Source organism: Harpia harpyja, chromosome 2 (genome assembly GCF_026419915.1).
Source record: "Harpia harpyja isolate bHarHar1 chromosome 2, bHarHar1 primary haplotype, whole genome shotgun sequence".
NCBI lineage: Eukaryota > Metazoa > Chordata > Aves > Accipitriformes > Accipitridae > Harpia > Harpia harpyja.
Window position 1 is genome coordinate 5,764,378 of NC_068941.1, and position 25,560 is coordinate 5,789,937.

General features: G+C 37.9%; 1 protein-coding gene across 1 annotated transcript in view; it reads left to right on the forward strand.

The window, feature by feature from the left end:
* Nucleotides 1-25,560, forward strand: part of LOC128153979 (bifunctional heparan sulfate N-deacetylase/N-sulfotransferase 3) — a 538,027-nt gene that overhangs the window by 364,089 nt on the left and 148,378 nt on the right. The window lies entirely within an intron of this gene.

A 25,560-nucleotide genomic window follows, 5' to 3' on the forward strand; every position in this document is an offset into this window, starting at 1 on the left:
AAGCAAGGATGCAAAAATAACATTTTCTTTGTATCTCACCAAACTGCAAATGACTGTGATCTCAGGGACTATGTAGCAGGTAAGCATTATGATGGAAACAAAACAGAAAAGGAAAGGTAGTAAATCCGATACTGTGTACCACACTTTTCCCCAGGTATTTAGGGAAAAGAGAGCAGTAGTGCCAAAAAAAATTTGGAGTTCAAGGCATAGGCTTTTAATGGCCTCAAATACTATTTTAAAAATGCAGCCAAACACCTGATTTGATTTTTATGTACGCAACATTTATTCATTTGTCTGTATGGAAAATAGAGTAGTCATATTTTGCTTAAGGAATACATTGCCCCATAAATGACTGTGTGAGCATCTCATCCACTGTTTCCCAATGAATAGGTTTTCAGCTGAATTAAGTCTAATTTCACGTCATCTTTTCCCCTCTCAAAACAAAAATAACAGGCACTTTCCTGCCTAGTTCTTTTGTAAACTGGATTGTACTTTTGACAACTCTCTAGTTCGGTGGCTTTTTGGCAATGGAGCAGACTATCTCTGTGATCTTCAAGCTGAACATAATGGTCATATCTTGTGATTCAGAAGTTGACAGTCCCATGTAGCGGTTTAGAGTGAATCTGAGCATTTGAATTTGAATTCATGTTAACACTTGAACCTTCTCATTATTAAGTCCAGCGCTTTGCTTTATTTTAATTATGCAAATTGAATGTTAGGAGTTATAAAGAAATAAGAAAAAGCAAACCAGAGAAGATTATTACATGGTGGTATAAATCCATGCTGTGTCTGCTTCTTGAACTTTGTATGCAGTTCTGGTCCCTTTATTTCATAGAAATAATATAAGTTTGAAAAATATTCAGAGGTGGATTGCAGAGATGATCAGACATATGGAACAGCTTTTAACCCACATGAATAAGTACACCATCACTCTTCAGCCTGGAAAAAGAGGCCAAGGGAAGACCGTGAGTAGCATAGAGAGGGGAGTGAAAAGGCAATGAACATTCTTTGGTTCTTCCTCTACAAGAGCTTAAAGGGCCACAGATGAGACTTGTTGGTAAAGTGGTTCCTCACAGGCCAAATAATGAAGGTTTATTTTCAGAAAGTGATGAATTTATGGAAGAGAACTGTATACAAGGCTATCAAGTACAAATGCCAATTAAGTCCGTGATGTAATTTGCTCAAGTCTAGAAAAAAATTCAAAGAAATATCACTGCATGCCAGCCATCATCTTAATATTCTTCACCAAGTGTTCATTGCTAGTACTTGCTGGAGACCTTGGATCTAGTTGGTAGGGCTGTTCTTGCCCTTTTTCAATGAAAAGCACTGTAGAACGTTATTAAGGACAGGACCAAAAGGAAGTAGACTTATCTGATACAGAATTTATAAACCTGGTTATCGCATTTTTATCTAAACCTGTTTAAATGGAAAAAAGAACTGGAGTTCCAACAACCAACTGGTTGTTGTCCTTTACATCTTAAAGATTTTAAGTCAAATTTCTTAGAATTTGGAGAGATCAGGATTTCAGTAGTGTAAGAGTTTCAATGGTCAGAGAGGTGGGGGTTCCTCTGTCTAATAAGATGTGTGAGCTGTTTCTTAACCTGCCATTTTAGACTTCATCTGGTAAATCAGAATGAATTCTCCCGATTTCCATTTGTAGGCACTTTGCAGTTTGTGTCTTGAATGTCTCCATCAGTCTTTTATCCATCCCTGCTACTATATTTTAACATATATCTGTTAAGGTTTTGATGTATGTTTTGGTCTAACTATGTATTTGTTAAAAGGTGACCTTTTGATTTGATTGTTTGGCTGACTTCAGTGCTAATAAGCTGAAGGATGAGGTGTCTAATGAATCCTGTGTATAGAAATAATGATAGATGACTTATTTGGAATTCTACAGACACAGCATGGCCAAGCATGCTGAGGAGTCCCTGGAACTGAACCAATCTTACAGTGGGAAGCTTTATCGATTACACAGAGACAGGGCACATTTTAATCATTTTTACAACACTGTACTGCCTAAGGTACTAAAATCCATTAAACGAGGATTATAAACTTTGTTTTAAACTGGATCCTAAATTGTTTCTTGATGTACAGTCAACAGCAACTCTGTGAGATCAATCACAGTTACTAAGGTGTATTAAAATCAACTTGTTTAATTTTAATGCTCATACGCCTGACCCTCTGTGAGGCAGCTAAATTGCTTTTCTCCCAGACAGGAGTTTCATTTCACTTCGCAGTAGATTTTTGCCTTGTACGCTAACCAGCATTTTGCTTTCCTTTCTCCCTCCTTCCTCCTGGCCCAGGATTCTCATTTCTCTTCAGATAATTTTCTCTCTTTTTTGCCTTCTATCTTCATTAGCAGAAGCTGCAGCCTTGCCAATGAGTCAACTTTAATAAAGTAGGTGGATAGTTTGAATTATTAGTTGATGTAAAGTTACAGACCTGGAGCTCTTTTCAGGAGTCTCTGTTAACCTGTGCTACATGAGTGATTATGTTTGTGGGCTCCTAATCAGACCATAAAAACTGCTGGCTCTATTTATAGGTGTATTGTGAACAGGTACATTTATTTTAAACTTGTATTATATTTTCTGTTTAGCTGCATGCATTTTAGCATCCTGTGCTCTGTTTTTTCTTAGGGGAATTCTTTAAAGCTATTTGGTAATTTTATTTCTGCTTTTGCATCTTGTGTCATCCTGTGTTTTGATGGTGAAAGATCCCTGTTCAGTTTGTATCAATTTATTTCCTTCCTCCAGTATCTGAAGTTAATCATAGAGTTTAGTATCAGAAAAGGGGGAGTAACACACCTGAGTCTTAATCTCGCACATAATGTATTAAATGTTACTGTTGCCCTAATCTTATTTGGGCAGCTTTGGATAGAATGGGCTTATAAATACCTACTTGTTGCCCAGTATGGACACAATGAGATTCTGAAGAGTATCGGGTGCTTTCAAATTGCCAGTCAATTGTGAGGATTTTGTGTGTCCTTCAAGAGGCAGTTGAAGCCTCTATTTTTGGTCAATACTTTTAGGCTGATAGTAAATGCAGGGGAATAAGAATAAAATTACTGTCTTTCATTTATTGAAAGGTCACACTTTTTTGAAAGAGAACAGGTGGAGGCAAGAGACAGGTGAGCAAAACCAGAATACTGGATCTTTTTTGCAAAAAGAGCAATGGTTCCAGCACACCAGTTTTACAACTACTGAATTTGTATAAGGCATTACAGTAATGGCATGTTAAGGCAATAAGTGGAAGAGATTAGGATGATTTGGACATGTTATCTGTGATTCTTGATGCAAAGGGAGTCAGTGGTATGAGAGAAAAGACGCATGTCTTTGAAAATTTAACACAATGTGAAGAAGTAGAATAAGTAATTCTTTTACAGTAGAAAAAGAAATGAAAACCTAAGTGGTATGTAAAATAATGTAAAATTATCAAGCACAATTATAGAAGTACACAGCACCAAGTAATTCTGTATCTAAAGATTTTACTACAACTGTTACCCTAATGATAGCCTTAGACCCTTTAGATTTTAGAGCACTCTGTGGATTTTCCCATAGTTTCACTCCTGTTAAAGAATGGGGTTTTTTCATATGGATGATTCCCATAATTTCATGAGTTTAGTTCAGAAGTGACTTGCCTGTTTCTGCTTTATTTCTCATTTTTCATGTACATTCTGTGCTACTTTTGCAGCAGATTTTAAAATGCAAGCTGCCATCTTCCAGCAGGTGTGGGGGGCAGAAGGACAGCATACACTGCTGTCTTGCTGTGGTAATGGAAAGCTGGATAAAGCAGGGAGCTCTTCAGAACTCACTTTTCTTTTTTTCTTGGCTACATATAAGAATTTGCACTGACTTTGGATTTTGGGGGTTTTCTAAGCCAATAAGAAATGTTGGAAATAGGAAAAGCATTCTATAAATACAGCTATCTCGCAGATGTCTCGAGAGATCTTCTCGAGGCCACAGTCCACTGAGCTTCAGTTATTTATATATAGCCCAACCTTTGCAGCTGGCTTGCCTCCTCCTTAAGCTTCCTCTGTCAAGGGTTGTATGAGAGCAGACAAAGCCCAAAGTCCTGTCCTGTGGCCTCCTGTCTCTTCTTCAAAAGCTTGGTAAAGCCACACTTGACGGTTATATGTTTCTATGCTGAACTCTTAGAGATACATGTCACTTAGCAGTGCTGAGTGTGCCTTAGTTTATCATCTCTTCACTTGGTATGCCTGCTGAACACTTTCTTCTACCACATGTGTCTTCAAATACAAAGAGGGTTTGCAAAATTCAGCAAGAGCATTTGCAGAGATTGTTCTGTGAGGGTTTATCGGCTTTGGGATGCACTCCCTCGTTGATCTTAAGTAGCTTGAATTTGTTAATATGTTTTTGGAATAAACAAACAGCTATCTCAGTGTGACTTTGTTCTTAATTATCTGGAAGGGCAAAATTTTAAAATAGAGGTCTATTGAGGTGAACTTACCCTCTAAATAAAGCACAAATTCTCTTCTTTGAAAAAGGCCTGACACATTACTAGTTTTATTTAGGTAGATCTCTCCACAGAACTGCCAGATAGTAAAACAAATACATGATTTAACTGTTTTCCTCTGACTGGGCCAAATTCAGGAAAAGATGTTTTGCTGTAAGAAGGGGGCGAGATTTGCTTCTATGTGCATATAATCTGGGAGAGTCATTATTATGAATAATGGGCCATCTGAATCGGAAGAGCCCCATGGCTCACATATATCAACCAACTACCATGGTGATGGACATTGTATAATAATCTCACTAAAATAGAACTCTAGGATATTCTCCCTAGTTTTTATTATAAGTCCCAGGCAAACACTCCCAGAAATGAATCCTCTAGGCAATGTTAAATGTAACTCAACCTTGACTTGCAGGAATTTGTCTTCAGAATGGAAAAATTGTTTGTCTCCATGTCCAATTAATTCTTGACTTTCATTTGAAACTGCCAGCAAGTTTGCCAACCCAGTTTTGATGGGTTTTACTTATGTGATATAAATCCTTGTTGGCTGAGAATTAGTCTCATATATATTGGAAGGTGATTTTTTTTATTCACCGGCAACCTGGATCAAAATGTACACAAGAGACCTGAAAATGAAAGAATCTGTCTCACCTCATGAGCCACAGAGCCAATCACTCTCTTTGAATAGCTTTCGACCCAGCATGTCCTATACAGGCAGCAGATAAACCAATGAAACATAGATTATTAACAGCAAACAAAATAGATATATTATCATCTTCCTGCCTAAAACCCCTGTTAGAAAATAAGTTTCCTGAATTCCTCAGACTTACTTTATGTGAGGGGAAATTTTCATTTTCTGTACTTGCAAGATCTCTCAATTTATTCCCAAAATGAGAAATGGTAATGACTGTAATGTTGTTGATCAAACACTTAAGACATATTGCAGAATGTTTGAAGGTATTGCAAGTTTCCTTTGCAAATTCTGCTTGGATTCATTCCAACATTTGGAATAGGCGTGTGGTTTTTTGCTGTTATCAATTTTAATGTTACGCTCCAATAAAGATTTCCCACTCATAATCTTTCTTTTACCACAGAGGAAGACAGCAACGCTATCATTCCGACTCTCAGTACATGGACATCAATCCTAGCTAGATTATTTTGCCCTTGTCTGAAACTCATGCTGAGTTCCCAACTGTCTGATGATTTAGTCAAGCATATCATAACCAGGGTTCTTGTGAGCTTGAACCTCCTGGTTCAGTTGGTGCTTTGGCAACTTGCTGATCTTCTACAGCAGCCTGGGGGATTTGCTTTGACAAAGTGCCTGGGAAAGGTTATATACGTCCAGCAAGAATAAACAGTGATTCAAGCAGTTACCTTTTCTTAGAGATATTATTATTAAAAAAAAAATATTTCATGACCTGCACTCTTCAATACCACTGTTACATTCTTGCAGTATGTTTACACTCTTCAAGCTAAAACATAGATTTGTGTGCGTTCTGACTCAGTATATATACCCTGATGTGATGTGCCACTGTCCACCAGGAGAAACCTGGGTGTTAACACTGTGGAATAAATCAGGACCAAATCCATGAAAGTCCCTGGAAATCAATATTGTTAGGAATGTGTGTTGGTCATGTTTAAGGATATATTTGAGTAAAAAACTGATTTCATGCTTTGTTTACTGATAAAAAAGCCTCCATCAACAGCTTGTCTTCCTATTTTATTGCTTCCAAATCATGTTTTACCAAAAAAGCTGTAGAGTAGAAAGTGTACATCAAAAAAGTGTGAGATCCAGACAAAAATTATGCTGACTTCATACTCTTTCTTGAACTTAATTTGTATTTCTGTATCTTCTTGTTATTTAATGTGCTTAAGAGAAGGTGAATGTGGAAGAAAGAGAAGTGTAATTTAGTATATAGCAAACTTAAAATTTATGTGCATAATTCTAGATGTCACAAGCTTCTGAAGAATGAAGCTGGACAAGCACAGCTAGCTGACTTTTTTTGCAAATATGCAAGTATCTGAATTGTGTATAATCATATAATACAATATATTATGTTCCCACAATGCATAAAATACCTTAGAATGATAAAAATCACTTGTAGTTTGAGTCCAAACTAAAATCAGCAATTGTAGCATGAAAATAAAGAAATTTTTAAATTAAAGCTTTTAAAATCTTCAATTGATAGAAACAAATGAAAAATAAAAGTTAAGCAGTGGAAATGCTAAAATGCAGATTTGGTTTTAATTCTAAATCAGTAACTTAATATTTTACCAATAGCAGATATGAAGTCTGCCCTGAAGATAACAGAGCTAAATTTCCAAGAATCAGTTCTTCAGAAAAGGATCTGGGAGTTAGAGCATTTGTGAAGAATGAAGGCAGAGTATTATCAAGAAAGCAGTTGTTTTATTGGGATTTATCTGGTAGGCAGTACCCCTCATAAAAGGCATGCAATAATCCCTTAGCTTTACTCCACATCAGTAGGATCTCATCTGGAGCACCTGTGCAAAGTCAGGACACTGCAAGAAAAAGATCTGTGCAAACTGAAGAGAATCCACAGGAGACCAAAAAGAACATTTAGAGTGCTCCAAAATAGGCCCTCTAGGGAAAGACTTTTGGAGCTACTTTGCATAGAAAAGAGAAGATAAAGGAGTGATACATAAAAGGTAGCTTCAACATGGCAAAGAAGAAATTATTGTCCATGGATAAGAAAAGAACCAATAAACTTAAAATGTGTTGAGGTTGATCTTAAACATCAGGAAAAACGTCTAATGGTAAGGTTAATTAAACACTGGAACAAGGGTGAGTTTAAACAAAAACAAAATAAGCAATTGTATAAGCAGCTGTAAAATCATAGAAACAGCAGACCTGTTCCCTCAATCAACTTCTTTTTGGCGTCCAGACTAGGCAAACTCTTTGGCCAGAATAACAGGTGCCCATAACTGAAGGATGCATACCTGGCCCCTCTTCATGACTTTCCCTCCTCCACCCCATGCTTTTAGAGGAATGGTTTTGTGAGCAGGAGACTGCCCAGGTAGTGGAAAGGGTGGTGGGGAGGACCTGGAGCTTTTCCTCTAGCTCCCTGCTCTTGGCTGCAGCAGCTTCTTCAGGCATGCAGTGATGGCCTCTGAACAGCTGAACACAGATCTGAACATCGTAGCCCCAAGAAGAGCAGACCAAGTTTGGGAGGACTTTTTTGTCAAATCCTGAAAAGTCTCAGCAAAATTAAAGTTTGCTGAAAATAGAGGGAGATGCGTGAGCAAGTCCTAATAAGAACTGACCAAGGCAGGAGTGTGGGGAGCCTCCATCACTGGAGTTCATTAAGAATGGGTTTGATGGTCATTTTAGAGCTGTCACTGATCCTGTCCTGGGGCAGAGAGATGGTTTATGTGGCCTCTTAATGTGCCTTCTGTTAGTCCTTTATCGTCTGCTTCTGCAGCGAGAACTCTTTTAGAAAGGGTCTGATTCCAACAGCTTCTGTTGGGAACTTCTTGTGGGTGAAATGGCAGTATAAAAAAACATCCAGAGAAGGAAGCTGATTAGCTAATTTAGAATATTTTTTTAAGCTATTCAATACCCTTCTCAGTATGTTCCTGTAAAGAGTTTTACAAAGATGAGACTTTTTTATATTTTTATAAATTCTCTGTTAGAATATTTCTAGGTTAAATACATATGTGGAGTATTTGAGGAGTGCAATTAGAGTTCCCAGGACTGTCCCTACATCCTCAGGTTACCTTGAAAATTATTTTTCCTCTCTCTGCATTGATCTCCCATAGGTTTCCTAAAGGATGGGACAGCCTTCCCCCCAGGTAGGTTTTCACAGCCACATTATGAGTTGGCATAATCCCAGTGAAGCTAATAGAATCACACAACTGGAGAACTTGTGGTTAAACAGATCGTACCGAGTATGGAAGATACTGGATTGTTTACTGAGATGCTCCCCAGTAGTTGATACTGGGCTGATAAGATTTGTTTTACACAGAGAGCTGTATGGGTAGTTAGTGAAGAACTGAAACAGATGATTACTGAAAATAATTGATTTTCAAACTACAGTTCTTTCCCAATTAAAATTATCCTAAGGCACTCAAAAGCTATAATTTAAAGTTGTAATAGAAATCCAAGCAAGTCCTCACTTGCAGCGATTTTTTAGATACAATAACCATTTTGAGTCATGCGAGCAGTAAAAACTCCCTCCTTTTTATTGTAAATTATTTAACTTTACACTTTTTTTTTTTTTTTAAATTGGGTTAAAATTGATTTGGTTTGGTTTTCAAATGTGTTCCAACCATGAAATTGGAGGCCATTTTTCATACTGGGGAAATAATGGATAAAAATCCCCACTCTGGTGTAATCAGCTGAGACTTTACCATTGGCTTTGATGACACCACATCTTACCCCCTGCCCTAAAACAGGTTTCACTACAGAACAACGGAAACAATATCAGCCGTGGTAATATGAAATACCTTACTTTCATGAGCTTGCTGTGGGCTACTGGTCTGGTCACTTTAGTTCCAGAGTGTTCTTTACAGACCTGCTTTGTCTGTAGAGGTGAGAGAAGCCAGTAATTCCGATGAAGAATTTGAATGCTTATGGCATAGGGATTATCTCTTAAAACAAAGCTGTTACACAGCAGCAATATCCATAAAAGACATGTGCTGGGAAAATAAGGGGGAAATTTAAGCCAGGCTCTCTTACCCTCTGTAGCCCTTCTGCTTTTGATCCACATAGGATCGTTCCAGTCCAGTTTTAAGACTTCTGTTCACTCATTAGTCTTCTCCTTTTTCCAACCTTGCCTCTGATTTGGTGCAAAATTTTATATAGGCTTATTTTTGTGAAATGGAATTTGTAAAGAGTTGTGGTTATTTTGACATGAGAACTTGCAAGAGAAAATATGATACACTTGAGATAATGCTTATGTGAAGTAACATACAGTAGTAGTAGTTATTGTCAGTTCAAGGAAAGGTAGGTATCTTTGCTGGCATTTATTTTATTTCCAATTCAGTTTGTCTGACTCACTTCAACAATAGAAATAATATTTGTTTGTGACAGAAATAAGTTCTTGTCCAAGAAGTTTCCCACCCCAACCCTTGCTTGTGAGCTCTATTAATGGAGTAACTTCAGTATCATTATATCTGCTCAGTGTTTTGACTTTGCCAGAAAATATTGATCTGTAGCATGATCTGTCCAAGGGCAACAGCATCATTAATTGCTAAGTGATCTGCAAAACAATTAGAGACCTCCTGGCTGTTGTACAAATAGATGAATGGAGCTGTCTACCTAATCAGGTCCAGTTGTATCTGTCTATGGACCCAACTGTGTTGTTCAGAAACGTCTTCAACATCTGTCACTTTCCTACTTCCCACAATAACATATGCCATGCTCTGCTCTGTGGGCCTCCTGCTCAAAAGCCTTTGAGGAGAATTTTCTGGAGGGGGCAGGATGTGCAGAGTTTTTAAGGAATTTTTTATCCCATATCTACATTCTCAGATTTGGTTTTTGAGAGACAAGCAGGATTAAGCTAAAGATTATAAGCATACAAGAAGCTGTAATTCACATTTGCATTAACGGCATGAAGGCAGGACAAATATATTAAAAATTAACTCAGAGCCTGGATGCAGTGAATTTAGCACTGAAGCAAATGAATAGGTTTGATGATTTTCTAGGCTGTGTTGTTCAGCACCTAGTGCAGTGGGAGTCGGGCCTTAAATTGGGTCTCTGAGGACTAAATGGTAAATGGTGAGACTGCATTTATTGGTGTCATATTTCTATATGAAGGAAACCAATTAGGAAGGAAATACACAATTAGTATCAGACCCCTTGAAGTTAGATGGCACAAATGTTGCAGAAGTATCCTCTGCTTAAAATGCTTGTATTGAGCTCCAGGTGATTATTGGAAAAAACAGAGCAGCGACGGTCAGGTGTCTTCTGTCAGACAAGTAACAAGGAACTAAATTTGTGATGTGGTGGAGTGGCTCTGGTAAGATGTGTTTCTATGAATGCACTCATGTTTTCCTAACTATTCTTGTTGTATGTTTCCAGAGTCTTTGAAGGATTTAGTCTACTGTTTGGGGGAGGGTGAGTAAACTGTATTTTCTTCGAGACAAATTGTATTTTTAGTAGTGTCTTACAGTGTTTAAAAAGTAAACATAAGCACTGCATGCCACACATTGACGCTGTTTGTGTGTGATACTTAGTTTAGTGCCTCTGGACAATTCGCTATTGAGGATTAGATGCTAACTTTTGACTTTCTTCACATTCTTTGTTTATATAGGTCAGTGTTTTAAAGCTCTTTTTTTTTTTGTATCTGGCGATGAGATTTGTTGGCAAAATTGATGTGGCGGTCACTCTGTCATTCCAGCTAGAATTTGAAGTTGCTTTTGGTTTAAATGATATACAGATTTTAAGACTTCTTCCTCTATACGGTATTGGTTTAGCACAAAACCAATGAGAAATATACCCAGTGGGTAACTTCCAGTATTCTTATTGCTATCTCTGGCCTAATTTTAGTCAGTAGACCTCTACAGAAAAGCTGTTATTTCTTTTAGTACAGGCCTTGCTACATACAATACAAGGGCCAGAAGATGAGCACAAGCAGGAAGGCTCATACTTGAGAACAGAAGTATGTAGGCTGCTTCTTTATATGTGATTTAGCACCTGCTTCTTTTAAGGCATGGTTAGTCTTTCTAAATTAGCAGCAGATCCACTGACCATCCTTCCAGTCCCTCAGAAGGAAAAGGGATGAGGGAGTCCCTGCAGTGAGTGATTGAATCCAATCCCCATTATCCTGTGTCTCTGGGCAGCGCACTGTGAAAGAGCCAAGAGGATTTATCTGGTAGATAGAAGGGTTGGAGGGAGAAAGTGATCCTTTTAAAACAATCAGAAAAGCAACCTGCTTTTTTTCCTTTAAGAAGCAGTTCCTAAAAAAAATTGAACTTTTCTATAAAGGCAGCTGTGTGGTTTCTGTTCTTATTTTGTCTTTTAAGCATCAGTATTCTACACGTGGATACAAGCAATACTATTTTTACAAAAAAGATCCCTATTTCAGTAGAATGGTTTTGTGATGCTTTCATTGACATCACATCAGGGTGTTAGGTGGTGCAACAGAATAATAAACTGGCTTTCCCTTTCTGCAGACAGGTGTTCAGATACACTGTAGATCACATGTAAAAATGAGTCTGGCAGTCCTGTCCCTACTGCTCTGTTTTATAGCCCAAAAAGGGGAAGAAGAACATGAAAAATACTTAATTCTTGGCAAGCTCCCAATTTGATTTTCATCCATATGTTCTGCTGCCCTCCATTCAAATGAAAACAAACATAAATCATAATGCAGGTCACAAGAAAAGTAACAGAAAGTCTGAAGCAATAGCCTAAAGAGTGACGATCGAATTTTCTAACAGCACAGCACTGCAAAGGGTAGGTGTTTATAGCAGGGGAGATTTGGTCTTTATTCATACATGATTTTAGTTTCCACAGTTACTAGGATGCTTAGGATTGGAGAAGACTCCCACAACTCAGCTATGCTTTTCCTAGCACTCCTCTTGTGTTACTGGCAGTTGGATTTTGGAGCTGCAACACTATTTCACTTCAATAAGCAAAAAGCTTTCTTGGGAAACTGGCATTGTACTGACTTAGTTATATATAACAGAAGAATTTTTCTGGAGTATAAGGTGTAAGAATGGAGGATTTGGACCTATAAATGTTTTATACAATGCAAATAGTTTCCTCTTTTCCTGAAGAAAATGTTTCAATTTTTTCTGAAAAATCTGCAAGTAGTTATGGTCAGAATCTTACAGTCAGAATCTTACAATGGAGGTGGGCCATGATAGTGCTGCGTTAGGGATTCCCTGTAGGTCCGGCTCTGTATCCAGCCTGTACCTCATGCAATGCGCCATAAAAAATCTCTCTCTCTTCTGTCTAGCAAAAGTATCGTGGATGTCTGTCCCAACAGTCCAGAGCAATGTTTGCTCTTGAGAGCCCGACCCAGAAATGCAAGAGGGTTTCTGTAAAGCTCTATGTCATCACATCTTAGTTTAAAAAATCAGCCTTTTGTGAAAAACAGAAAACTACATGTTTTCAGTAAAAACTAACCCTTCTTCCACACAAAAACCCACGTGCTCTTCCCAGGGCACATTCTTCCCAGCAAACAACGCGAAAGACACAACCTTTGAGCTTTTCTTCTGGACTTTGCAGTGACTTGCCTGTCACTGGTACAGTCAGAAAGGGCTAGGTTCTGCCACCCTTACTGATGCTCGGTGGTCTTTTCCTGTTTAAGTAAGCCTATGGTAGTCAGCTGGGCTGTCTGTAGATTACGGTGGTACTTATTCAGAAGCTGGGAAATTAAAACTCAATAGTGTATCATGCAGTCATGCTTAAACTGAACATTAAGCGGTGCCTCTGAAGCTGTCTGAGACTGTTTAGGGTTGTGTGCAACAACATTTAGTAAACAAAATGAATTGTACTGCCTTTGTGTGTTACTAGCCAACAAAGCTGAAAGAACTTGATTAAAAGCAGAATTACTTGATCAGTTCAAGTATTTTGCATCTGTGGACAGATGCGGCTGGAAGAAGGGTATAGGAAGAGAAGAACAAGAGTTCCAACATTGAACAAAAGTTTTGACTTAAATGTACATGCTGGACTCAAATACCAAAGTAAAAAAATGCATGTAGTTGTAATCTTTTTTCAGGATGCCTCCTTTTAATTCAGCTGCATGTTGTTCTGCTTAGGGTAGAACCTGACTCATTTGACACAGAAAAAGTCCTTCCTTTCCATCCCTTTACTTTGTTTACCAGCTCCCTGCTCCAAATAAGTCCTTTGATCAGACAAGCGTCATCTTCCTCTTCATTTCTATTTGCTAAACTGAATTAATAGCAGCTAAAAGTATATTTTTTTTCTCAAAGAAAACATTGTTAACTCTTTCCCTGCTGTCACATTAAACATTTACCCGATCAGCCAAACACACAAATTGCAAGCAGTTCCCTGTGTTTTTTCAGTACCTAATCCCCAGCTGTTCCATGTCTACCAGCTGCTGAAACAACAAGCATTCATCATCAAGATGTCCATAATTCAGTGATACTTTATCAGTAAAATATCAGTACATTAGCTTTGAAAAGTGCTGGTAATTTAGAGAGAATACTAAAATTAAATCACGTTTGAAGTAAAAATAAATAAGGTTGGCTATTGCAACGATTATTCATTTCTGTATTCAATGCTGCAGCACCTTCCTTTGGACTGCTGAAGATTTTCTGGTTTGCCTTACCAGAGGAGAGCCCCTGTCCAAGAAAAAACTGTCATTCGGGTTCTGAAGATTACTGTAGGGTCTGTGCCAGGGCAAGGGCTGCCCTTGCCTTCCAGTGCACTTAGGCCAGGATAGTCCTTGAGAACTATAGGACCTTGCAAGAGTACTCCCTTGCTTTTGGTAGGAGAAATGATCACAGAATATTGAGAAGTGTTTTCCCCATGGTTGTTATTATTGCCCAGTGGACAGTAAATGTATGTTGCCAGCCTGTGCATTTTTTTTAAAACAGAAAACTTGTGGATAATAAAAAGCAAAACAAACAAACAAAAACCCCTCTGCTTGTGTTTTTTCTCCACAATGTTGCTTTGTTTGTTTGTTTGTTTTGTGTGGTTTGTTTTCTAGTTGCATGGTGATGCCATATTATTTAATGAATGTATATTTTCCTGTAGAAGGGTTACAATACTGGCATGGATAAAAGAATTAAAGGAAATGGAGTCTTTTGAATTTTAAGAAAGAAAGAAAACTCTGCCAATATAAATTCTTTTTAAAAATCTCAAACTTTTGCATCTCTCTTACACAGATACTTTTTTTTTTAAAGATTTGAAAAATATATGGTGTAAAAAAAAGTCTTTCCTCAAAACTTTGACATTTTTGAGTTCCAACCACAATCTCATAAATTTTAGGCTTCTGTGTAAGGTTTATAGTGCAGCACTTGGATGCCATATTATAAATTAAATTTAAAAATTAGATTTAATTTAAAAATTACTCTTTTCAAATAAAACTCTATTGAAATATCCATTTCTGTAATACCACCTACAGTATTTGTGCATTTATACTTCTGTTTACAAATGAAACACAATACTATGAATAACAAAAAAGTGTAATGATAGGCAGTTTTAGCTTTTCATTGTCCTGTCCTGTACGTATTTACTCAGGAAAAAATTCTGCTGGTTGAGAGTGCTTATAATCTCTCATCTGAGGAAGATTCATAGTAACTTTTGTAGTCTTCGGAACAAAATGTCTGTCCTATACCGAAGTTTACCTGAGTCAAGCAGCTAAAAGTCAATTAAGTACTTCAGACTGATCCTTTTCTTTCCCCACACTCATCCACTTTAACCAAGAAGCCTACTATAAATTTGAGAGTCGAGCATCTGATTTTAAATTTCTTTTACTTCTCAAACCTGTTGTGTGAAAAAAAAATTTCTAAAAATTTAAACTGTTTAGCCATTGCAAACATACATTGGAAATGCTGGCCAGAGCAGTAGTGTATCATGAATGTCGGCTACTTCTACTTTCAGGTTTTCTTGTAAACATATTTAATCTGCTAATATAAATATAGAAGGAAAAGACAGTATGTTCTAGCATGCGTTCTGATTGCAACATCAAGCTTTAGGCAAAAAGTGTGCTGTTTCCAAGGCCCAGTGTAGCTGTTGTTATTGCAGAGGAGTTGAGGACTGAATTGTGAGAACTTCAGGTCACGTATGGAAATGTAAGTCCTTCTGCCATTTGTTTAGAGTAAATCCAGAGTGGTTCCAATGGGATTGTGCTACATTTATTCTTTGTGTGGCGAAGTATCTGCAGCACATTAGGCACTGTGGAAAGGCAGATTTACATTTAGAAATCTGAGAGTATTAAAATTCTGTATCCAGATCTAACTTCAAAATAGTCTCACGTTAGCTAATTTGCTAAGAGAAAAACAGTTTCTGGAAGTTCTGCATCACAAAATAACACTATCATATTTATAGTCAGCATTTCCAGAAATAAGACATTCAGCAGCATCTTCACAGGCAGGTAAGAAAAGCCTATTCCTGTTTACATGATTCTGGTAATGAACCATGAAGGAAGGTGCTTTGAAGCCATCTGTCAAGTAGCTTACTGGTTTGGGTAATTGAAAGTGATTTAATACATCTTAGAAAAGAAAGGTTGAATCATGTGCTGTAATTCTTAACCTAGTGGCTTCCTGTACAGAATTGGGAGGCAGCAGTTTCTTGAGGACAATAAGGAAAGATAGATGCACTCTGTGTATGTCCAAGAAGTGCAAATGGAGCTCCTGCCCTGTGGTACTAATTGAATGTATTAACAAACACAAATCTTTGCTAGCAAAGAATTTAAAGGTTAATTTCTTTACAGCATTTGCTGTCTCCTGCAAACAGATGTTCATTCTCTAGTAACTGCAAGGCTTTAATACACATTTTTTGTAAAAGTGAATTTCACCCAGATTAATTTCACTTTGTGAAAAAGTTTTCTTTTCCCCCTCTTCCAGTAGTAACCCCTCTGTTGACGATAACTGTATTCATTGAAAGCTTAGCATATCCAAACTTGAATACATCATGCGTGAAGTTGGTATCATTTTCCACTACCATATAATGTATTTTCATTTTCACTGTGTAGACTAGAGCTTCTCCCACTCCTTGCAGACCTCTAGAGATTATAATTGTGGCAAGTGGAAATATGTCCCTGCCTGAGAGATGCAGTTATATCAGCCATCCCAGGAAAGAAAGAATGATTTAACTGCCAGTAAAGATGTCAGACAAGTCCAATGAAGTGCAGGATTGTTAGCAAGGGAGCTGGGTATCATACCTACCCATCAATGGACTAGTAACCCGGAGCTGCCTCCGTGTGTGAGGTTACACAACAGAGGGAAAATAAGTATCTCCAAATTGTTCTATCTCGGTCTAAGTAATCATCCTAGGAAAACAAAATAATCCACATTTTTAGGAGATTTCCTTCTTCCCTAGCCAGAGTAACAGAGAGTAAGACGACTGGTAAAATCAACCCAGTATGGGATAAGATTCTATGAAGCTTTCGTTATTTATTTTTTTTCCCAGACAAAGACTGACTGTGCAACTTTTCATCTTCAGTATAGTCTGTCCTGTACCTGGCTCTCTTGTACTAATTTAGATGACCCTGCCAGTGTGCAACACTAAACGTGGGGATTTCAGAGAGGGAAACCTAAGCATGCTCGTTCCCATGCTTACAAACACTGTGAACAATCTGTATAAAATACAGAAAGGAAACTAATTACTATTTCTGTTTTGTTCCTGAAAGTCTTTACAGCGTAGAGCTTTCTTCTGTTTCCCCAGTGAAAGAAGTTTATATAAGGAAGAATCTCAATGCTCTCTCATTTTTGAGAGAGCAGAAATTGGCTATTGTAGGTTAGTGCTATTATTCTTCCCATTGTTACTAATGTTCAGGAGCTTCTTGAACTCAGGCTTGAGCATATATGCTTAAAAAGGGAACAGAAATGTGTCGCAAGGACAGCTTCCCTTTCTGGTTCTAACTTCATAATTTCGTTCCTGGGAAAACATGGACAACACATATAATTTACCTGCCAGCACCTGCCACAAAAAAGGCTCATGTTGGGGGGTTGACTACAATAGCCCAAATCTCACGTTGAAGAAGTTAACCAAAGTTAAGAAGACTTAACCAAAGCAGTGCTGGTGGTAATGCCATCTAGATTGTGATGTAAACAGTGATGTATCACTGGAGTATTAGAAGACAGTGAAAGGGAAGCTTGGCCCTTCCAGTCCTCCCATCCTGTATTGCCCTGTTCTCTGAAAATCTGTCAGGTACCCAAATGGAGAATTATAGACAGAATGGATCATCTCTACATTACTTCATCTACCTTGTTAGGTCTAATTGCCAGCACAAAAATCTTGGTCCACTGAATTTCTAATGCCCATTCCTCTTTTCTTTACAAATTACTCTGTGTGTGGCTTAGCAGATGAAGTTTGGACCAAACCAGTCTTGTCCTCCTCTCGTTACAACACAGGGATCCTGACATTTTGTGGGCCTTCATCCACTTTCCAACTTTTGAGCTCATAACTGGGATAAACCTGCTGGAATCTATTTAGCTTCCATCTTTAAAAAAGTAGATGGTACTTTTCTACCTAAGAAGATTAGGGTGAAAAATAAGCATCCATCAAAGATTGTGGGTCTTCTAGGCACTATGAAAGATCAGTGCCACCAAAGTAGCTGATTTCCTAAGTCAGTTTACTGGTTTCATGATTAAATTAAACCTGAAAGATCTGTCAAGTTTTTCCTTTATAACTGCCTTTATGAAACAGCTGTCCCATTACACTCTGTTTTCTAGAAGCACATTACTTGACCTCAGCCTGGTGATTTTATCAGTGGTACCCTTTTGGGGGAAGGTGAAAAGCTGGAGTGACTTTCTGTGTCCTCCATGGAATTTCTTCCCTATCATTTAATCCTTGACATCCAGATCATGCCACAATTAACCAGAGTACATGTAATTAGCATATATCTAAGTGTACATAAGCACTAAAGCGTATGTGGCTCCTGGTTTTTCTTTTCCTTAACATAATTTGTACTTCAAAAGAAAAGACTTGGTGCTTCTTTATGTAGGACAAAAAAAGAACAATTTAAACGAGCTAAAACATCTTTGTTTCTTCCATCTTTTTGCAGAAAACAGCTGAACAGTTTAAAACTAACTTTAAAAATTATATCTAAGACAACTTATATGCCAAGCTTCAGCCAGAAATACTCTTTGCAGCCAAATTATCAAACCCTCTGAAAGAGCATTTATAATGGAATTGCTGATGCAACCTTTATTATAGGGATATGAATAGCTATAATGAAGGCTTCAGCTGATGTTCTGGCAAGCCTACTGCTAAAAATTATTCTGAATTTATCTGGCATTCAGAAAATGCTTGAAGTGGCCAAAATGTTTACACCGTCATTATCATTTTGACAATATCTTTTTTATCCCAAAGGAAGTCAGTGATGAACAAATTCAAGCAGCGTGTAAGACGTGTGCATATTTAGCATCTGTTACGCATTCTCTTGGCAGCATTGTTTTACGTGAGAAAACCAGGGCCGAGGGCTCAACCACCAACTTAGAAGCAGTTGTGTTGAATCAAACATTATTGCCTATTGTGTCATTTTAAAGTATATGAGTGAACTGCATTATGTTTTTCCTGATGATTTGATTTTGGTTTATAATCAGGAAACTCCTGGGGTTAATCAAGGGTGTTAAATTCAGAGTGGTAGTATTTTCGAGTTCCATGTCTTTCCTTTGGTTCTTTCGTACCACTCCTTTGCACAGTTTTGAAATACCATTCACTCTTTTATTTTCAGAAAAGTCATACAAAGCTTTGTTAATCATGGGCTAATAACAGATATGGCATTTTCCTGTGAGTGCACAACTTTAGACTCCCAGAGCAGATCCAGGTATATACCTGGTGGTAGAAATTAATGGTTGGCTTTTAGTGCATCATAGCATAGGATGTATATGTGCAATTGCATCTTGTAGGAGCCTCATCTCTTTTATCAGCTTTCTTTTTTCTACTAGTATATTTTCAGACATTAAAATAGTGCCACTTCCTCTACTTCTGACGGTTTGGCTACTTGTGAGATTGCACTGATTAATCAAGTTTGGGTGCTAAATTGATTTTATTAAACTCCTGTTCAGGGAGACATCAAGTGAATTAAACCTGTCCTGTATTGGCTGCTCTTAGGTTGAGAAGGACTTGACTTATACTACATCAATATAAATCAAATTTTAAATTATTTAAATGGGTGTACAGAAGTGTTTGCACCAGTATAATGAAATAAATTCTAAAACACAGTTTAGACAAGTTCAATATGATGTAATTTAGGCTTCTGGCTGCATTTTCTAAGGATTTAAATGTTGATGGCAGTAGAACCAGAATGTCTTTACAAAAAACCTTCCATGTGAAATTTCTTAAAAGATACGTATTTTTTAAGAAACAGGAGTTTTCCCTCATAGAATTTGCATACAGCAAATGCTAGAATTTATATTGCAAAATTTCTGCACCATTTTAGAAATGTCAAAAGAAAGAAGTGGCATAGCATCATTTTGAAAGAATTTTGAAATGAAATGAATGTTTTTGTTAAGTGTCAACTGCAAATGCTGTTTTGTGTCGCTTGTCACTGAAAAATATAATTCTGTAAAATTTGTGAATTCTTCATCTCCCTTTTTACTTTCAAAAATCTGGAAAAGGAAATTGAGAATGAACCAATTATCCCTTCAGTTGGAAGGCTTTAAATTGGATTTGATTTGGGGAGCTTTGCTACCAACTAAATATGCTGATATACTGGTTTTAACAAAACCTCTGTCTCAGTGCAGCTGGGGCATTAGCCCAGGAGGAGGGAGTCTCTTGTTTATTTTCTGCTTGTCATCAGATTCAAAGCAGAAGATTTTTTTTATACCAAACCATTCTGAATGAGATGCAAAGATATCTGAAGTTTGTGTTGTGCAATGCCTGTATTGAAGGAGACATCTTGGTACATCTTCACATCTTCATGAATTAAAAAGCCTAATGTTTCAATCAGGAAAAAACCTGTTTTCATGACAGCATTTGAAAAGTTTGACTCTAGAAATGAAGAATAAAAGTATATTCTGAAATGAGGGAAGTTGCTCTGAAATGGAGTTCCTCTTTTTTGCTGTATTCTGGCCCGCAAGTCCTATTTAGCTCTGGAGTTTTCTTCAGTTGTGCGGATTGCACTTATTCAACACCAATTGCTTGATTTACTGGGTTACTACTGCCATTTTCATTCTTATCACCATTTTGCCTCCTTCCCTCCCCAAGCAGTTGGATGTCTTTGCTCTGAAGTTTATGACTATACATGAGAAAACTGGAAATTACTAGCTGCATTGTGTAATCCTAATCTTTTCTTCAGGGGCACACATTGCTTAGAGAAGGAATCTCTTGTATTGAACAACAATAAAAAACAAAAATTGGCTCTTAATGATGGTACTTGGCACAGTTACAGCTCATTGCAAGCTTAACTGATAGTGGGTCCTTTCTCAGTGTGAGATTTAATTTTCTTTTAGGTAGCTAGCTGTGCTTGGTGTCAGTACATATAAACCGCCTTGTCAGCAGTTGGCTGCACGCTGAGATGGGAAAGTGCCCCATGGGAAGGAAGAAGAAAACCACTTCTTAGCATCCGATCAGCTATAGGACTCTGTGCAGCGCTGTCATCATGTCAAGGTTGAGCTCATACGTTATGGATATTGAGCTATGGGATATCTTATAATTTGAAGCAAAGAAGCTGAGGTACACTGGGAGAGTGGGAGAGGCAATACTAAGCACTGTCATATTAATAAGCCACCAAAACTGCATGGGATTAGTTAAAACACCTGTGACACAACCCAACCCATAAAATAGCTGAAAGCAAACCAGCATCTGTCTGCTTTCCATATATATATATGTATGTATATATATATTGAGTGATTGACTACAGTACAGTACAGATTTCCATGAAATTCAATGGAGAGCAGAAAAATGATGTGAGATAACTGTAGGTCAAAGCAGAAGCCACTTGAAGAAGCTTTTTCTTACAAAAAATATATGATGATTTATTTAGTGTGTGACAGTGTAAGCCTGTTACAAGCTTGGAATAAAACAAGCAAAAAAAAAATAATGGAGTGACCAGAAGAAAACAAAAGGGTTGTATTGAGGCTATCAGCTAGAGCAAATGCTCAATTTGTAATCCTTGGGTACTCAGCATCTCTCAGGATCATGTACTTTGAAACTACTTGAACAAGTCCAAAATCATGTATGCATTTTTTTCAAGGGATCATAAGGTGATAGATAATAGTTATCTTCATTGGTCCAAACTTTTCAAACTTGCTATTTGGAATAAAAGGTCAACTTGAGGTCTATAAATATAACTCATGGAAACTATATGTTCTCAATTTATGAGAGAGTTGTGAATTTCTGGTTTTTATTAACTAGCCTTTTCTGCTCCTAAAATTCCATCCTTTGGAAATGTCCTGGTTTCGGCTGGGATAGAGTTAATTTTCTTTCTAGTAGCTGGTACAGTGCTATGTCTTGGATTCAGTATGAGAAGAATGTTGATAATGCACTGATGTTTTCAGTTGTTGCTAAGTAGTGTTTAGACCAAGTCAAGGATTTTTCAGCTTCTCATGCCCAGCCAGCAAGAAGGCTGGAGGGGCACAAGAAGCTGGGAGGAGACACAGCCAGGGCAGCTGACTCAAAGTGGCCAAAGGCATATTCCATACCATAGGACGTCATGCCTAGTATAGTATATAAGCTGGGGGAGTTGGCCTGGGGGAATCGCTGCTCAGGAACTAACAGGGCATCAGTCAGCGAGTGGTGAGCAACTGCATTGTGCATCACTTGTTTTGCATGTTCCAATCCTTTTATTATTATTGTCATTTTATTATTGTTATTATTATCATTATTAGTTTCTTCCTTTCTGTTCTATTAAACTGTTCTCATCTCAACCCACAAGTTTTACCTTTCTCCTTCTGATTCTCTCTCCCCTTCCACTGGGTGGGAGGGAAGCAAGAGAGCGGCTGTGTGGTGCTTAGTTGCTAGCTGGGGTTAAACCACGACAGAAAACAGCCTAGAACCCTAAAGGACTCCAGACATCTCAGAAAATGTAATAGCTTGTGTGTAGTTTATATTAACAAATAGTAGATAAAACTTTCAACTTTTTTCATATAGTAACAGGAGGACCTACAGATTTTTTTTTTTTTTTCTTGTACTTCTATGAGCTAGCTAGAAGAGCATTTTTACCTTTTTGGAGGGAGGCCTCCTCTGCAGAAACACCTAAAAATAGCCAGCCAGTATGTCATAGACTTCTAGCATTCAGTCCTTTCCAGGTCAGTTTTTAACCTTGTCCTGGAAGCCACAGAAAAAATCTTCCACTCTCTCTGCTACTGCTGACATACGTGGAAACTGTAGGAATGGTCCTTCTGCTGATGACATTGCGATACATAAACATACCCAGGTAATCTGTGCACAATTCCATGAAACTACCAGCTGGCAACCAAACAGAAGTGAGAATTTAGCAGGTAATAAATAGAAAATCAACACATACTATCGTTGATCAAAGATTACTGTGGGTGTTACAGAACAGCCGCAAGTATAATAATGTAAGGGGGGTGTGTGTGGTGGTCAGAAGCAAAGCTTTCCAATTGAGACAATTGACTCAGGCTTCCGATACTGCAGGGCATGATAAGTAATAAAGCTGTTATATTTGTTGGCTCAGGACATACATGGTGCTGGGAAGGAGCAGGTAGTCAGTGGGAAGGAGGTTGTCTGATTATCTTGCCCTGGTGCACCAGGGCAGGTGGAAAGCTGTGGGGAGTGAGAGATGTTGCTCAGGGCAGCTGAGCACATTCAGGTGGGAAAATCTCCAGAAATACAGGAAAGGCCAGGCAAGGAAGGAGCTTGTAGCAGAGTTGGACTGGGAGAGTTCTAAAAGAAGTAGGGTGCCTGCACAAATTGAGGGGCAAACACAAGATCAGGCTTCAGAAATGATGGTAAGAACAAGACTTCCCTGGAAATTCAGGTGGAATTCTCCTGAGGGTGTTCAAGCTGGGAAGTCATTAGAAGTCACTGGCTAGAAGAGAGCCCAGAAGGTCTGCCATTTTATTAGAAGAGTTCCCTTCTAAAATGAGAATTCTGTCTTCCAGTAAAAGGTATCCTTAGAGACTGGAAGCTTTTGGTGTCTTTGGCATGTTTGCAAAGGAAACAGTCCTATTTCAAAAACAGGGTTTCTGTTACAAGATTTTCGAAAAGAGTATTGTGTGCTCTAGATACTCTGTATACATAGCAGGCAAGTTCTGCATTTTCACAGAAGCACTAACGACTTCATTAAGAAGTCACAAAGATCCATTTTCACATTTGGTGCAAGTTAATTCAGAACCATGGTTACTTCAGAACTTTTTTTGAAGGTTTCATTTCAATGGCTGGTCCTTGACCAACCTCCTAGTTGGTGTTTATTAAGACTACTGCTTGTGTTGTGTGTGTTATTCTGTGATGTTGTCGTGGTTTAACCCCAGCCAGCAACTAAACACCACGCAGCCGCTCACTCACTCCCCCCCACCCAGTGGGATGGGGGAGAAAATCGGGAAAAGAAGCAAAACCCGTGGGTTGAGATAAGAACGGTTTAATAGAACAGAAAAGAAGAAACTAATAATGATAATGATAACACTAATAAAATGACAACAGCAATAATGAAAGGATTGGAATGTACAAATGATGCGCAGTGCAATTGCTCACCACCCGCCGACCGACACCCAGCCAGTCCCCGAGCGACGAATCCCTGCCCCCCACTTCCCCGTTCCTATACTGGATGGGACGTCCCATGGTATGGAATACACCGTTGGCCAGTTTGGGTCAGGTGCCCTGGCTGTGTCCTGTGCCAACTTCTTGTGCCCCTCCAGCTTTCTCACTGGCTGGGCATGAGAAGCTGAAAAATCCTTGACTTTAGTCTAAACACTACTGAGCAACAACTGAAAACATCAGTGTTATCAACATTCTTCGCTCTGAACTCAAAACATAGCACTGTACTAGCTACTAGGAAGACAGTTAACTCTATCCCAGCTGAAACCAGGACAGATGTAAATTCTAAATTAAGTAATCCCAAATAGAATATTCCTCAAGAGGACAACTAGAAGGAAAAGCAAGGCAATTTTTCTCTTGTTTTAAAAGTTTTCACCAAAATAAATATTTAGTCATGTGAAAAAAACCCAAAACAAAATGTGAATTTGAATCAGATTAGTAAATGGTCCCTTTGAAAAAAAGCTGAAAATAAATGCCAAAACTTGTTTTAAAAGTGTTTCATTTGTTTTAATTTGGAAAAAAACCTAGAGACTAAGCAAAGCTTTGGTTGACCAGAGACAGTTTCAGGTTGTTTTGCCATGAGAAAATAAAAAAGCTTTGCTTCAACTGACCTGAAATGATCTTCATTTTTAGTGGTGGAGGGTGCAGTTATTTACACAATGCAGCCTGTCACTCAGTTGAATTGACAAAGATCACAAGTTCTGACAATTTCTGGGTCAATTCTAGTCTTCTATCAACTTTGTAGTTAATATATATTGACAGCAAGCACACTTGGATACACTGGTAATTGGGAGTCTTATGAATACTTAACAACATTGTTTCATTTGAAGTATGTTTTCTATATTGGTATTCTGATTGGCTTCTCATAGCAGAGGGGAGAAAAGAAAAAAAAAAAAAAGCCTGCTTAAGCTCCTAAGCCTGAACTGAAAAGATAGCACTGGCAAGAATAAATTGGAGTGTTATATCTTGTGTCTTAAAACTCCAGAGTAATCATGTAGTAGGGTCAACCCAGGAATGCCTGCTGAACATTGAAACCACATACCCCATACATATCAAGGTGCAGAACTTTCTGCAACACTTCATAACTAACTTAAGGCTATTAATACGAAACGCTATGAGAGTAAAGGTATTTTCCCTCTGGGGAAAAAAGAGGTTTAATACTTTGTTTCTGGTAGATCCATTTTGATTTAATCTCCTTTGAACTAAATCTTTTGCTTTTGAGAAAAATCTTTTACACGAATCCATTTCACATTACTTTGTGTAACTGTCTTATTAAACCAGCAGTACTTCTTTCTACAATAGTTTTTCTACAAATTTATTCTCTTTAACAAGTTTTAAAAATTATTGGAATTGAATTGATTTTTCAAAAAGCTTTGCAAGGATGAAATATTCCTCTAATATACCTTCTATCATATGATTCACAGCAGTGGAATTACCCAGGTGTAATTTAGGGCAAAATTGAGCCCTCAGAGAGCAGGCGGACTTAAGCCTAACTTTAGAAATGATAGATGCATTCAACCAGCTATAGCTGTAGTTCATTATATCATCTGAAATGTGTTTTAGTCACATAAAGTATTTAATTTAAATGATTCTCATACTTGTGATAGACAGAAGCAGGGAGGATGGCCTCAAATATTAACAGTTCCATTATTCTTTAAGCTGCCAGTCATTAGCTAACTTCTCCCTTGTTAATAATAATGCTTGCATGATTCTGTTCTGAATAATGGATTGAAGATTTTCACCACCAGCAGGCAGGCCAGTGGGCAATT